Consider the following 16601-nt stretch of genomic DNA (forward strand, 5'->3'; position numbering starts at 1 on the left):
GCAGTTATATTTTCCCTATATATTGCTAGCTCTTTCCTCCCCTCACCACTCCCCGAAGAAGACAGTTTCTGGTCGAAACGCGTTGGAGTGGGAGTCTTGCTGAGGGGGGCCCCTACCTTATTTCACCTGACATGGAGTTTTGACCTACCTTTCTGCCCGGGACATCTACACACTGAGCGGTGACGTATTTTGTTCACTCTGTTACCTTTACAACTTGTGTACCCACACTATGCAACCATTGTACAAATTATATGGTAATTTTTCTTGTGGTCACAAGATCTCAGTGTAGGTTGATTGTTATACAGGTGTGCCTAGATAGAGCCTCCTGTGTCCTTTGTATGTCTTGCTTTGGATCTAAATTTAGACCCTTGCCTCCAGGTCCACATTGTCTAGGCAGTGTTGAGCCCCCCTCATCTTTTAACTTTATCCCCTGTTTTATTCACCTTAATAAAATTTCTTTTGTTACACTTTCATCTATGTCCGTGTGCTATTTAAAGGTTGCTTTTCCTCTGTTGTTTTCATATCTATTTAACCTTTAGCACCACTGTTAAGTCTTACCACACATGACTTATTTACAGGTGTTTTGGACACAATTTATTTAAGTGTAGAGCGATATTCCTGTGTGTCATAATATTTAGATGTATATTTATGCGTGTGTGTGTGTATGTATATATATATAGAGGGTTGCCATACTCAAAGGTAATCTTAAAACCCCGAAAGAGAGACGGTTGCATGAATACAAATTTATGCAACTGTTCGGGACACTTAGCAGTGGCCTAAACAGAGATCGAAATTTTATGAGTCATTACTGACACTAGCGAACTCTCTTCCCATGAGCGCTAAAGGCCATGTCTGTACATACTGTGCTATATGTATGCACACACAGCTGTCTCTCACACATACCAATACTCCTTATTTTTCCATCCCTATACACCAATAGGGACCACATAGTATCCACATACACTTTTAGTTGTGCTACAAACTCTCACATTTCCACACCCACCCACACCATTTATATCCCCTCTCACTCCACACACACCTTGTGTAGAGCACTGTTTATACTGTGGGCTCTCCATTCATTCTTATTCACACTGATACACATACACACTCTTTCTTCACTTGCTTTCAGTAACTCTTTGACACCTCTAGCCATAAAACACATCCACATCGGGGGAAGGACCAGCACAGATAACATTCCAAGAGACACTGTTTTTAAGTAATCCTTGCTTCATTCATTGTAACATCGCCGGAAGAAGAGATCAGTGTATCTCGAAAGCTCGCACAAATAAAAGCATTTCGTTAGCCACAGAACGGTATCATCTATTTATTTATTGATTATTGAAGCTCGGCTAACACGGTACTGATACCTCTACATGTATATATATATATATATATATATATATATATATATATATATATATATATATATATTACACACATATACACATACACACACACATACACACTTAACCCCACATGTATAAGAAACTGAGTAATGGATGGCAGAAGAAAAACTGGCAAATATGTAATTGATGGAGCACGATATATCTGCATATGTTAGCTAAAATAATAATATAATAGCAGTAATATATGTATGGGGCAAATGATGTTCCTAAAGTCAATTCCGTTGTGGTTCCACTGGTGGCACTGCAGCTCTGTGTGTTGTCCAATCACCAATAAACCATCAGCCTAGAATAAAGCACCATTCCAATGTTACAGTATAACAAGTGTTTTTTATTCCATAAAATATGATCAAATGCACTCACAAACATCCGTGAAGATCAAAACCTCTCTGATAACTGGTGCTTGTTAGCTTGTGTCACCCCTCATTGCTGGAAGCGAGCAGAGGACTCAGTAAACTTGCAGGATTGTAATCCTTGGTTTTCAAGTGGTCCCTCAGTGTGAGGTCACCATTCTTCCACACTGTTTCAGACTGTGCTCCGCGGGAGGCCAGGGAGAAGAGAACCCTACAGTACATCGTTTGCTTGATCTCATTGGGATGGTGTCCAGCTAACCAGCACTTAGATCAGATCAGAGAGGCTTTGTTCTTCACTGGTGTTAGGGAGTGCATTGATTTTATCATATTTTATGAAATACAACCTTTTATACTGCACCATTGCAGGCTGTTGAACTCAGACTGGGTACTTGACAGCATTTGTAAAGCACATTTAATTACATGTTGTAGAGTTAGACCATAACTGTTCTCATCATGGGTATTATAAAATAATAGCTACTATTTGAATTATTGCTTTTCTTTCCAACTTTAAGTCTGCACTTTTATGTCACTTATCACAAAAAGCATTATGATCCAACAGTACAGTAAAAAGTATGCAAACTTTTAATTTAATTTAACCTTATTTTGTTTAGTATATGACAATTGGATGACAATATCTAAATTTGTATTAAGCACACAATTTTCTATCGTTTGCATGTACTGTATTAAAAAAATCACTAGCCCTATTCACACAGCACACTCAACTCTATAATAATAAAAAAACAGATTGCACCAGGTAAAACATAAAGCTAATTACCTGTACATACTGTAATGCATGGATGCTCCCCTCCAGTCCTCAAACCCCCCAGCAGGTCAGTTTTTTTGATATCCCTGCTTCATCACAGTGGCTCAATGTTTGACCGAGCCTCTGATTGAGCCATCTGTGATGAAGCTGGTATATCCTGAAAACCTGACCTGTTGGGGGGCTTGAGGACTGGAGTTGAGCACCCCTGCTGTAACGTGCTGCTACTGAACAGTACTTATTACACGTTAAAATTGCCTTCTTCCCGTCTGCACAGGGTAACCCTTTTCATGAAAGTGTAACAGGTGTTCCCCCACCCTCTGGGAGATGTCACTGTTACCTGGTGTTTTTGTGCTGCTCACTTGCAGGATACTGAGTGTCTGCCGGTGTTAGTTGGGGACTAACAGGACAGGCTTTAGGAATCTTCACAGTTCTTTAAGGGTGCAGCGCCTCCATTTCCAGCAGGCTCCAGCAGAGCTGGGTGCAGTTTCTGCAGGAAACCCCACTTGCACTCCCCCTGATAAACTGCAGACTCAGGCAGGAGTATAAAACAACTTATGGTTCTTCATACAGCGTACCAACATGTACACTCTTTTCTCTCCCTCTGGTCCCTGGAATCTCTACCTCTGGTCCCTGGGCTTGAGGCCCCACAGGTCTATCCTTTGCTTGTTTACTCCCTGGTGGAGAAAGGGGTAGTATCCCACTCCAATGAGGGAGGGGAAGGAAGGTGGTCAGAGCCCTGGCTCCACACTTCCAACAACTACTACATTTGGATCTGCCATCCCTTTTGTACCCAGGGGGAGGGTCCTAGGTCTCAGCCCCTGATAGGGCAGCACGCAGGCCCTAGGCCCACCCCCTCTGTCACTCAAGGGAGTTGTTTACTGCTGCAGCAGCAGCAAGGGCATATAAATAACCCTAACACTGCCTGCGCTGGTACCAGGGCTTACGTGTTAGGTAGGGCAGATTATTAGCCAAGAGGATACATGGCTACAAAAGCATATCTTTTGAAGAGATCATGATTACCTTTGAATGTTATATTTCATAATGGTATACTGTGTAACACAATTTCCCCTCCTCACCCCCTGGGAGATGTGTGGCTACGTTATGTGTGATGCAATGCAATACCTGTGGCTCACAGGAAACCTGAGCCTCCGCTGCTGGGAACCTGGGGTGTACCTGAGTTGATGCTCGGTAGCGCCTCCACCTATAATGGGATTCTACTATCTGGAATGACCCCGTTACAGGACAATAATGGATAATGGATATAATTCTACTATGTGGAATGACCCCGTTACAGGACAATAATGGATAATGGATATAATTCTACTATGTGGAATGACCCCGTTACAGGACAATAATGGATAATGGATATAATTCTACTATGTGGAATGACCCCGTTACAGGACAATAATGGATAATGGATATAATTCTACTATGTGGAATGACCCCATTACAGGACAATAAAGAATACACACGGGTAAAACAATAACAGTTTACTGTACACATCAGTGAACCAATAATAAAGGTGATACCCACTCGCAGGCCTCGCAGGACCATGTCCACACCCCAGTGGAGTTTACCCCAATGAACTAAGGTGCTAGAGGCACCAGACCGTCCCAGTGTCCACCGGATCAATCACCCACCCAAGTGTGTGAGACAGCGCTGCCCCCACTAGCCCATGTATGGTTGGTGCACTTAGTTGGGTACCTGCCTGGTGTGTCCACACCCGGGCGTGCAGTGATGCTGATGGACAGAAACCACGAAGCCTCCGCCTCTAAGTGTGGTGGTTCCCGCATGGATTGTACCACCGTATGAGATTGTTCTTTGTTACAGGTGTCTGGGCCAGATCACCTGAGATCAGAATGCAGCCGTGTCCTGACGGTGTCTCTCACTCTGGTACTACAGTTTACTGTAAACATCAGAGAGCCAATAATAAAGGTGATACCCACTCTCAGGCCTCGCAGGACCGGTGTCCACACCACAGTGGAGTTTCCCCAATGAATTAAGGTGCTCCAGGCACCGTAGTGTCCCAGTGTCCACCGGATCAATTACACCACTGTGTGTGACAGCGCTTCCCCCTCTAGCCCGTGTATGGTTGGTGTACTTAGTTGGGTACCTGCCGGGTGTGTCCACACCCAGGTGTGCAGTGATGCTGATGGGATCCACGGATCCAGTGACAGCAACCGCAAAGCCTCCGCCTCTACATGGGGTGGTTCTCGCATGGATTGTACCACTGTATGAGATTGTCCTTTGTTGAAGGTGTCTGGGCCAGATCACCTGAGATTAGAATGCAGCCACCCTGATGGTGTCCCTCACTCTGCTACAAAAGGGCAGTGTCCTTATCTATGGCCTGTCCCTGCAGCAACCACAAGCTGAGGGAAGTGTTGACCTAGCTGGAGCCTAAGGGGGTCTCTGGTCTAGTGCAGTGGGTAACTGACTCCCACTGACTCCCTACACACACACACACACACACACACACACACACACACACACACACACACACACACACACACACACACACACACACACCTTACCCGTCTGCTGTCCCAGCTACCACTGACTCACTCACTCACTAACTGCACAACTGTATAACTGCCTTAACTGCCTAAATGTATAACTGCTTAAACTGCCTTAACTACAAATGCAGCCACCATATTGGCTAAGCCACAACATGTGACGTCCGTTCGTGAGGCTCATGGCACATGTAGTCCCTAACTTGAGCCTTTCCCCTATTGGCTGCCGCTCTAGGGGTCCTGCTGCGCATGCGCGAAGTGTCTATTGCACTGGCGCGAACCCCAACATGGCCGCCGGACTAGAGGATTCTCTGCGCATGCGCGATTACACTGTGCATGCGTGACGATTAACAAAATGGCGGCGCCCTGCTACGGGAACCGCCGGCGACTTGGGCGCCGCTCCAACTGCCCACAGACACCCCCCGCACCGCACTCTCCCCATCCACCGCTGCCGGCTACAGCCGCAGCATAAGGTAATGGGATGAAGGGGGAGTCACCTTTGTATAATACAAATCTAAGCAGAGATTTCTAGAAGTATACAACATGTGTTTGTTGGAATAGTTTGATAGAATATATTTTTTAATCACTCCGTGTGCTGTAGCTTGTTATGATGTTAATTGATTGTTAACCCATGAGGCTTACCATAATCCTTCTCATTACCATATAGTCATTATTGTGAGGTTAGTCACATATCTCTGTGGGAGATATTTAGCAAGCAGAACATTAAAGCCTAGCAACATAAATCCAATAAGTATTATTATTCAGGTTATGTTCGTTGGGTTCATAAAGCAAATAAAACCAACAAAAAGAATGGCCAGTTAATAACCCAGTGCCAATCAACAGGACTCTGCAGAAAAATACAGAGGTATTAATTACATTATCATATGCTTGGTAAATTCCCAAATTATAAATTAATCTAACTATATCTGTGTGGGCACGTTTCTACTATTCCTTATTTGTTTTAACCTGATGTCATACTTTGTATATTAACCCCTCAGCTGATATTATTTAAATAATCTTGCCCCTCAAATGTCGAATGACCTGGTCAGTAATGTCCTGTTTGGCGAAACTGGAGGCCTGAGGCATAGTCTAGTACAGGGTGGGCAACTCCAATCCTCAAGGGCCACCAACAGGTCAGGTTTTCAGGATATCCCTGCTTCAGCATAGGTGGCTCAATCAATGGCTCAGTCTTCGAAGATTGGTAGCCCTTTAAGACTGGAGTTGGCCACACCTGGTCTAGGATCTTAAGCCCAGTTGGCATTAGCTGCCAATAATGCCCTGTCCAGATGGGATGATTACTATTCGGCTAATAATTCATCTTACAACTAATATATGTGTTTATATTTTACTGTTTAAGCTGTTACATGATCACATTTTTTTGTTTTTTCTAGAGCATTAATGCCCAAACTTCCCTGGTCAGAAAGTTGAACAAATAGATAAGAATAAAGCTTTCCGTTACAAATGTATGTACTTTTATGGACTTTGGTGATTTCCAAATTGCTTTCCTTATTAGAAACAGACACAAACTCGATTCAATTGTAGAAACCGCTGTGCTGTCAAAATGTTGTAATTGTCTACAGTAATGGGAAATACTAATGATTCCCCATGATTTTAAATATCCTGATTTAGTGCGAAGAAATACAAAATGTAAATTAAAAAATCTTAGTGGGGTACTTTATGAGAGAGCAATCTCGTCCACGCTGAGTTCAATCACAGTGTGAAACTTCACAGCATTCTTTATTAGTGAGTATAAAAAACGGTGGCTGGTTAAAAATGAATATTTGCCAGCAACCAGGGGTCATCATATTCCCACATCCAACTTGTTCATTGAAAATAAACATCTACTTGTGATTACTTTTCCAGTTGGACAAGTTTTGGAGCGTTCACAATAAAAACCGTGAACTCTGAGGTCATTAATAACTGATTCGTTTACAGCTTCAGTTCTTCCAAACAGTCATTGAAAGCCAGGAAACGCCAGGCCCAGATATCATTAGCACTCAATAAATGTACAGTAATTGTCTTTTTACATTTATGTCTATATTGCTGTGCACTGGATTTAAAAAAAAAATTATATATATATATATATCAACAGACTGTACACATGCTAGATAAGGCTTTTAATAGAGAGACATTATACTTTTTATAACAGAACTTCCAATTTGCTCTCTTGAATGGACTCTGGTACAAACTAATTGGAGCGTACTGTAGGCAGAATAAGCATTCATTATAGTGATGGATTCTTTGCACTATACTGAGATACCACACTGTACAGTATGAAATATATTTCGTTATTCCCAGCTCAGTGGATTTAATTGTATGCGCTTCATTAACAATGTGAAGAACAATTATAGTGGATGCATTTGCTTTTGCCTTAAATATATATTTTAAAGTTTTTATAACCCCCCCCCCTCTTCTTTTGTTAGTTTGCTTTTATAATAAAGCTGATTTGGGGAATTTAACAAGCTATGCTAACACTATATTAATGATTTATATTAACAATGTAGTATGTAGTTACTTTGCATTGTATTTAATAAGCCTTTATCTAAATGACTTCCCTAATCAGAAACTCTAAATCAGCATAGTTTGTTTCATTTGCGCATTGAGTACTTACAGTATAATTAAAATTAGACTTCCCCAAGCAGTGACAAACCCACAATCCCAGGTAAAAAATAGAATAACAGAAGTACACTGTAAATTATCTTTGACACGCAAAAGAAAAAGAAAAAAATAAGCAGATTGCAAAATTGTTGCCACTAGCATTTCTCTTTCAACTAAATTCATGCGGTAGCTATATATTTGTTTGTAAAGCTTCTTGATGTTGCAGTGGCGCTGATAAAGATGTCCTTATGTGACTTTTAAACTGCATGAGTGCTTTTTAAAGTCCAATGGAGACTTTAAGACTGAAAATAAATGATTACACGTACAGTATTTATTCAGATAAAGTTTAACAGAGTATTGCTGACCGCTTACCTCACCAGCCTTAGTTTATCTTGGACCATAATAACAAGTTGACAGAACGTATCAGTCTATCAGCTTTTTACAGTGCGCGTTGGCGTACACAATGTATGTGTTGGAATAGTTCTTGCAGTATTGCCAAAAATATTTTTGAGAATTTAAAACTATAGTTACATTAAATGTTCAAATCTATGTTGGATCTCTTCGTTTTAGTTACCACTAATTCAGCAGTTAACAAACCTTTACTGCGAGTATTGGGCGTGATTTATCTTCCGTCCTGTTCCCACTTCCTACAAGTCTAGGGGATAATTCAATATTGTCCAAGGGGACGATCACACTACGATTGGACGAAGACCCCCATCCATGTCAAGGCGGCGTTTCAGCTGACTGCCGTCGGAGTGGTGACTTCAGACAATATTGAATTAGAAGTCATGAGGGTGTAAAGAATTTGGGTATAACGAGTGGCACTTGTCTCCTAGGTTGGGAAAACCTATGGAGCGTATAAATGTATCTTGGTTATTTTGGTAGTGGAGAGCTTGTCATTCCTAACATGTCAGTGTGGGCCTCCAGCCCTTGTCATGCATTGATCCAATAAACCTTTGTCAGTTTTATACCACTTTGGGACACGCTATTCTCTTGTTTTTTGCATGAGTTGTGCCCTGCTATTTTCCATCTTCATCCATTCTTTACATGGAATGGAATATTGTAATTGACCATCCAAAAATAGTTTGTACATTTTGTAGCATTTAAACTTAACAACAGGTCTCCCTTCTCTATTAATTTGAAACATCCATTGTATATTTGCTTTCTGTATTTTCACATCACCTGACTTAGTGGCATGCTGCACTTTTCAGCTAGCTGTATAGAAGATATTCTCACACACAAAACAGCATAGAAAATTGCGAAGAGTCTAATCCACAGCATGATGGCTTCTTTCGGTAGTTTATGAAAGTTTTATAGGTCAGACTGTAGTTTAACGTAAACCGAGGGTGGAAAACAAGAGAGCTACAAGAAGCTTTACAAAGAAGTGATGTACTGCCAAGGGCAGATATAGTAAAGTGTGTCATATGCTTTGCCCAGCCTCAATCATCGTTCAAATCAACAAGGCCATACATATTTACTTCCAAAATCAAGTGCTGAATAATAGTACCCAATTTGAAGTCCTGATTTAAATCTCTATGTTCACCTTCAATTTTTGTTTTATTATGGATATGAAGTTCCCAATAAATGTATCCTTGTGAACATTTTAAAAATATTCTATTTACAGCTACTGTTAAATAACGTGCCATCGTTAAGGAAATGCATTCGGGTCTATTTATCAAGTCAAGTATGGGTCAATTCTGGGGGGGGGGATATTTGTATCTTTATAGATCAAAGAAAAGTCCCATTGAAATCAATAGCTTTTTCTTTTGAGACATACAGCGCAGTATCTCCCCTCCTCTGTCCAGAATGGCTCAACTTTTGCCTTGATACATGAACACAAGCGGTAAGGTTTGCTACATCTGCACTCTGGATCTCTGCGGATCAATCACTTTCACCCACTGAATATTAAACAGACTTCTCTCTGAAAGTACAGTTGTATGAGTTTAGATGCTCACATTACTTCACTGATCTCCCACGTTCAATGAACATTCTCCACCTGTATGATAATGCTGAAATAAATGTAACAATAATAATAATAGATGTTACTTGTATAGCGCTGACAGTGATCACAGCATTTTTCAGGCACAAGTGATAGGAAGTAAAAGTTGTTGTTTTTTAATTCGAAATGAGGCAGCTCAAAAGTGGCAAAGGAAAATGATGAGAGATTCAGCAAAATATGAGATAGATAAAACTTTCACTCCTAAGATTAGTGATCTTAATGAGCAGAGAAGGGTGGGGGCTGTGTTTCTCCTTTCTTCCATGTAGTAACAAAGGAGGGAGAGAGTGAGTAGGGGGTATGATACCTTTTTTATTGGACCAACAAGTAGTTGATATGTTACAAGCTTACACACACACACACACACACACACACACACACACACACACACACACACACACACACACACACACACACACACACACACACACACACACACACACACACACACACACACACACACACAGTGAGTTTGTTTCATATTTGAATATCATTGTCAACATTCAAGTAACTTTTTCCCTTCAATACTGGCAACATTCTTACACACTTCAAAACTCCAAAATGGTGCCAACTCTTGTTCTCTTTACCTCCTCTTCAACATTAACAAAACTATTTCTCCATCCTGCCCTTGCCCTAACTAATAATAACACTATGTTTAGTATTTTCAAATAATTTTTCATGTTTTTGACGATAGTCCTAAGAAACAGGGACCTTGAGATGGATTGTAATTAGGGATTCTGGTTTTAGGTTTTGGAGCATCATTTCTTTATTACTGTAATTTGACCTCTTAACACCCCGGCCACAGATGAGATACAAACGTAACTAAAAGGATGTGTGGAAACAAGAACAAATTCCCAGATAAACGCTGAATTTAAATATGTCTAGAGGTGGGGTTACCCTTTCTGATGTTCACACTGAAAAAAACATGAAAACATTGGTAAAACCAAAAAATAAACACATACAACCAGAATTCCTAATTATAATATCTACCATAAACGCAAGAAAAGCGTTTGCTATTATAATACGGACTTCGCGTTTCATGCATTTTAAAAGATGCTTCTGCTTAAGCAGACGGAATAATAACATTTTGTGTTCAATGTTATTTCAATGTCATTCTAAAGATTCAGTTTTGTTGACCTTTGTGGTGTAAAAAAGTAGGAAGCTTTTCAACCCATAATGTTGATTCAACAAGTCATTTACTAATCTACAGTCCTGCAACGGGGACCCATAATGTTACCTTAACATTATTGATATTTGAATATAATTTACTACAAACCATCGGAAGTCATCATTTTTAAATTGTCATTTTATTGCTCTCTTTCTCTCCTGCCTTTTACCTTTAAACTTCTGGACTTTGTGTGTCTTCCTGTGTTTTCTTTCCTCAGCTCATGTGTTCTACTGGACCCCTTCCAATCAGGTTCTCTCATTATTCATTGAAACATCCCCAAAGTAGCAAACCACTTACACATCACTAAATCCCAAAGACTTTACTCCCTTCTCCTCCTTGTTCTTCACCTGCCATTGGCCATCCACTTTTTCACACTTGGTGTTTAATTGGGGCAGCCTTGATTTCTTCATACCTTTCTAATTGTTCCTTTAGTGTACTGCAACTGTTTCTAGCTCTTCTTCCTCTGTTGATCTATCGGTTGGTGTACATCAAGGCTCAGTTCTGGGACCTCTCCCGTGTTCTCTCTATATACTCTCCAATTGTGACCTTATTTAATAATTTGGCTTCATGTATCACCAACATGCTGATGACACATGACTGTGTTAATCCACACCAACCTCATGAAGACCTCTCAAATATATATGTCTGGCACTAAGATGCTTAGAATCCCACCCAAATCAAGCCCCATTGTGCCCTCTCCTACCCAGTCTGTAACATTATTATCCATCCAGTTCCCAAAGCCCATTGGTTAGGTGACATATTTGACTCTTCTGTATTGTTGTCTACTCGCCTTAATATTTTACGCAACATTGCTGCTTCCTACCTCTGGAACTCTCTTCCCCTTAACGTCCGTCTCTCTCTAACTTCAAAATGAATCTGAAAATTCTGTTTAATGAAGTGTTTACTCACTGAACTACAATATGCTCTATTCCAAGGGTGACCAACGCCAGTCATTAAGGGCCACCAATCAGATTTCAAGGATATGCCTGCTTCAGCAAAGGTGGCTTAGTCAACAACAGGGATATCCTTAAAGCCTAACCTGTTGTTCACCATTGAGGACTAGAGTTGGCCACCCCTGTTCTATACACTCTAATAAATGCTCCTATTTCTGTTATTCTCCACACAAGCTAATTAGATGGTAAGCTCTTTAGGGCAGGAACTCCTCTCTCCCAATAATACATTTTTTTGTTGATGCCTTTATCCCATCTATATTATATTCTCTGTATCGTTATTGTATTGCAAGTATTGTAAAGCGCTGCTTAACTGGTTGGTGCTATTCTACATACATTTACTTTTGAAGAACAGGCATGTATAAATAAAGGCATTTATGCATAGAGGTTGATTTTTAAAGAAAGGTACTCAGATAAAAATGTATATTTAGGTATTCAAAGATGATTGACATATGTGATCACACACCCCTATCATTTAGTGCAATTTACAAAATGATTTGCTGTCATGTTCTGTTTTGACATGAATATTCTCTGTGCTTATATATTGTGACAAAAATGGAGACACGTTTATGAAAATATGAAGCTGAATAAGCGTATTCGGTGGAATAGGATTTGTTCAAATCACAGAAAAATTATATATATGTATGTATGTTCAGTCATTTGGATATTATAGGATTAACCTTCCATTTCCACTATATAGCCCCTCCCTAGCGTGAGCTAAAGTGGTTGAAGGATGGGGGAGTACCTGAGGCTGAGAGTATAAAAGAGGAGATAACTCTAGACTTGGTAGGAACAACCAGAAGGTAAAACAGTATCAGCAGTAACCAGCGGAATGCTTCCACTGCCCAGCTAGGTCTTTGGATTAAATAGAGAACCATTCTACTGGAGAACCGAAGCAAACGGTGATCTGTGAGTTCAGGGGTTTAGAAACAATAGCCCTCTGTCTCAACTGAATTGAAAGGGATTTGCCTAACTTAACAAAAGGGATAAGCCTCCACTCGCCAACCCTCAAACATCACATAACTGTGCCACTGGACAGCCAGGCCCGGGACTGGACTGACCTGGTGAAGTTAATCTCTTGAAGCTCTATTCAATAAATGTTCTCTTTGGTTAAGTTGGACTTTGTGTTTGTTTGGCAAAACCTGCTTGCTGACCCAGTCCAAATTTACATGGCGGCATATTGGTGCATGACCACATTCCAGTGCTCATCCTTATCATGTACAACACTAGAGGCTGCCCGGAATTCCACTGCATGCCAGTACCTGACATGCACCGTACCTAGCGCCCCAAGTCCAAGGCTACATAACAGTAATATGCAATGTTGTTTTGTTTTTCAAATTGCAATTTAACAGACTTTGAGTTTTTTCGCCGGTCCAAAATTCAGAATCAATTTTTTTCGAAATTTGTAAAAAAATAAATTCAATTTTTGTCAATTTGTTTAAATCTCTTTGAACCCAGTTTGATATTTAAAGGAAGATCACATGTACAGTATGTATGCATGTCTTTATTATATACCGCTTCACAGCAGTAATACATGTGACAATCACATACAGTAGATAACAAATAATATAAATAACACATAAAGGGGAGAAGTGCTTCAGACATAAAAGTACAATGTAGGAAAAGGAGTCCCAGCTCCGAAGAGCTTACAATCTAATTGGTTGGTAGAAAGGACATACAGAGACAGTAGGATGGCATTCTGGTAAGTGCGTCTGCAAGGAGCCAAGGTTTATGTATGCGGTGAAAAACTATCACTCATAGAGCTACACTTATGCTTTCTTAAGCAGCTGTGTTTTGAATAGAGCGGGTGCTTGTCAGATATTGAGAGGAAGGGCATTCCAGAGGTGTGGGTCAGTGAGTTAGAAAGGTTTAAGGCGGGAGAGGGCTTTAGATACAAAAGGGGTAGAGAGAAGACATCCTTTAGCAGAATGCAAGAGTTGGGATGGTGTATAGCGTAAAATTAGGGCCGAGATGTAAGGAGGAGCAGAAGAATGTAAAGCTTTAAAAGTGAGGTAGAATTGAGTGTGAGATGCGGGATTTGATGGGAAGCCAGAAGAGGTATTTCAGCAGGGGAGATGCTGAGACAGATTTAGGAAAGAGCAGAGTGATTCTGTTAGCAGCATGTAGGATGATTGAATGGGAGACTGGTGATAGGCAGGAAGGCCGGACAGTAGGAGGTTACAGTAGTCAAGACGGGAGAGAATGAGGGTCTGTGTCAGAGTTTTTGCAGCCGAGCAACAGAAGAAAGGATGTATCTTTGTAATACTGCGGAGGAAAAAGCGACAGGTTTTAGAAACGTTCTGAATGTGACTCGTGGAACCGGGCAAATTTTATGAGGAATTCAACTTTTCTTTTCACAAGCAAAATGGCAAGAAAACAGCAAATTTTGCCGGGTTTGTGAACTCCGGTGAAAAGTTCACCTACCTCTACTACTATATACTGTAGCACCTTTTCTTCCAGCAAAGAGGTGATTTGGGAAAATGCTATAATCCTTTTTAATTACTTGTGATACTACAATTGTGCAGTACTTTCTTACAGTATGGATTTCTTATAGGATTTTGCATGTCTGCTTGAATTGTTGTATTTTTTTTTTCTCTTTGTTTATTCTACCCAATTATTTTCTTGGCTGAATTTTTTTATACCCGTTTCATGAGTAACATTAAGATATATCCGCAGGTCAGCACAGAGCACCATACCCAAGCGTAATAAGACAAATTAAGTGCTAGAAAGGAACTTCTTTTCTTTGTAACTGGCTGTGCTTCGTATGCATCTCGCATAAAAAAAATTCAACTGCAACGTGCTAATTGGGTAAAGCAGAATTCAATAATTGTTCTGCGGTAGATGCTTAAAATTGAAGAATGCTGTGTTTACCTTTTATCTGTGATTTATGGCTGCAGCTTTTTGGTAGGGTGGAGAGAGCAGAGATGGTTCTTAATTAACAGAGCTGTTTTTCGCTAAAATGCCAGCTTTTTAGACAATTTGCCAAGGATGGTGAAAGAATGTGCACATCCATTTTTATGACATTTTATTTGTTTGTAGCAATGGAATTAGAGCCATTTTATTTTTTTATGGCCGAGCAGTAAAGATTAATTTAGTCTTGTGTTGATTGAAAATTAGTCTTTTTTTGTTACTGTTGAATCTATATATTGTTTTTGTAGGCACATGTAATGGTCTAATCAAAGTGGGTTTTTTTTTCATAGGAGTAATTAGGTAGTATGCACAAACTTTCTAAATCTTAAAGCTTCTCTTTGGAATTTGATTGACTCATTAATATTATAGCTATGATCAGGGCAGCTGACAGCGTTAACTGGGCCCAGGATTAGAGCCTACACTGGAGCCCCCAGATTGTTGAGGGGGGAAGGTGTTGGTGACACTCGGAGCCCCCCCCCCTTCTCTCTATCACACACTTCCTTTCTCTTCCTCTCACTCCCCCTTCTCTCTGTCCCCACTCTATCTCTAACTCTTCCCCCTCTCTCACTCTCCCTCTCCTTTCTCTCCCTCTTCCAATCCGCCTTCTACCTTCCTCCCTCTCTTTTTCTCACCCCTCACTCTCTCTCCCCCTACCCTCTCTCACTAGCCCTTACTCTCTCTTCCCCTATCTCTCTCCCTCTCTCCCCTCTTCTCTTTCTCCCCCACTCCCTTCTCTCTCTCACCAACTCCACCTTCTCTCTCACTCTCCTCCCTTTCTCCTCCTCTCCTGCCCACATTCATGCTCATCCTCTTTCTCCCTCATTCACCCCCTCTCACTTTCTCACCCTCACTTACCATCCCCCCCTCTCCTCCCCCTCTCACTCACTTCCCCTCCTCTCCCACCCGCCTCCTCACTTTGTCTCCCCCACTAACCCCCCTCCTCTCTAACTCTGCTGGGACAGGCCCCCCTCCACCGCCGGGGCCCGAGACAGATGTCCCTGCGCTCCGCCACCCGTCGGCGACCTGGTTTTTAAAATGAATTAAATCAGTTTGAGAACGTTGCCCTGTTCCTAGCACCAACTCTTACTTGAAAGTACAAAGCAAGTTAAGTTTTTGAATTCTCTGTAATGCACCTTATTTACTGTGACTTCATTGCTGGAGATGAACCTAAGGGCAGAGTTATTTAAATTGAAATTAATGTATGTATGAATTATTCCTTGACCCAGGATTTGATTTACAAGTTGTGTAATGCAGCAGGAAAACTCCCTGCTTGAAATGGGCAGGAAGCGTCTTCATATCTCAAACTGCATATGTGAAATCATTTTTTTTATTGTTCCCTAAAAGTGCTGGACTGCAATATCTACTGTATTCATTGTATCCGAATTCCTGTACTATATACAGTACCTACAGTAGTACACCGTCAGTGATATGTTGTAATAAATAGAGACGGGAGAACCAATCCAAATCCATTTCCAGGGTTTTTCACTCAAAATCAGTTCTGCGGTGTAAAATGTGGGCAAATTAATCCAAAACCGCCTTTGGCTACAATACGTTGGTGGATTTTAATAATCCATCTGCAGATTCTGCAATCTGCTGGCGGACTTTAAGAATTGAATCAGCACAGGTGTCTACATTATTAAAATCTGTCTGCGGATTGTGGAATTTGCGGATGGATTTTTAGTGGTAACGGAAAAAAAAAATTCTGCAAAAGGCGACTAGCCTTTTTTGAGGATTGAGCCGCAGAAATCCACAGACCAAAGGAACCGGAGAATCCGAGGCAGATCCAAATCCACTCCAGAAATGTGCCCATTTCTAGTAATAAACTATTATTATTAAGCACATATTCTGGCTCACCAATGTAGCACAAAAAGTGTTTTTAGTATTTGAATGCATTTATTAAGGTTACATGGGTTACCATGTTGTGGAATGACCATGTATCTATAATGTGAT

General features: G+C 40.8%; 1 protein-coding gene across 3 annotated transcripts in view; it reads left to right on the plus strand.

Moving 5' to 3' along the window:
* NRG3 (neuregulin 3) overlaps positions 1-16601 on the plus strand; it is a 573294-nt gene that overhangs the window by 177375 nt on the left and 379318 nt on the right. The window lies entirely within an intron of this gene.

This window comes from Ascaphus truei, chromosome 8 (assembly GCF_040206685.1).
Source record: "Ascaphus truei isolate aAscTru1 chromosome 8, aAscTru1.hap1, whole genome shotgun sequence".
Classification (NCBI taxonomy): domain Eukaryota; kingdom Metazoa; phylum Chordata; class Amphibia; order Anura; family Ascaphidae; genus Ascaphus; species Ascaphus truei.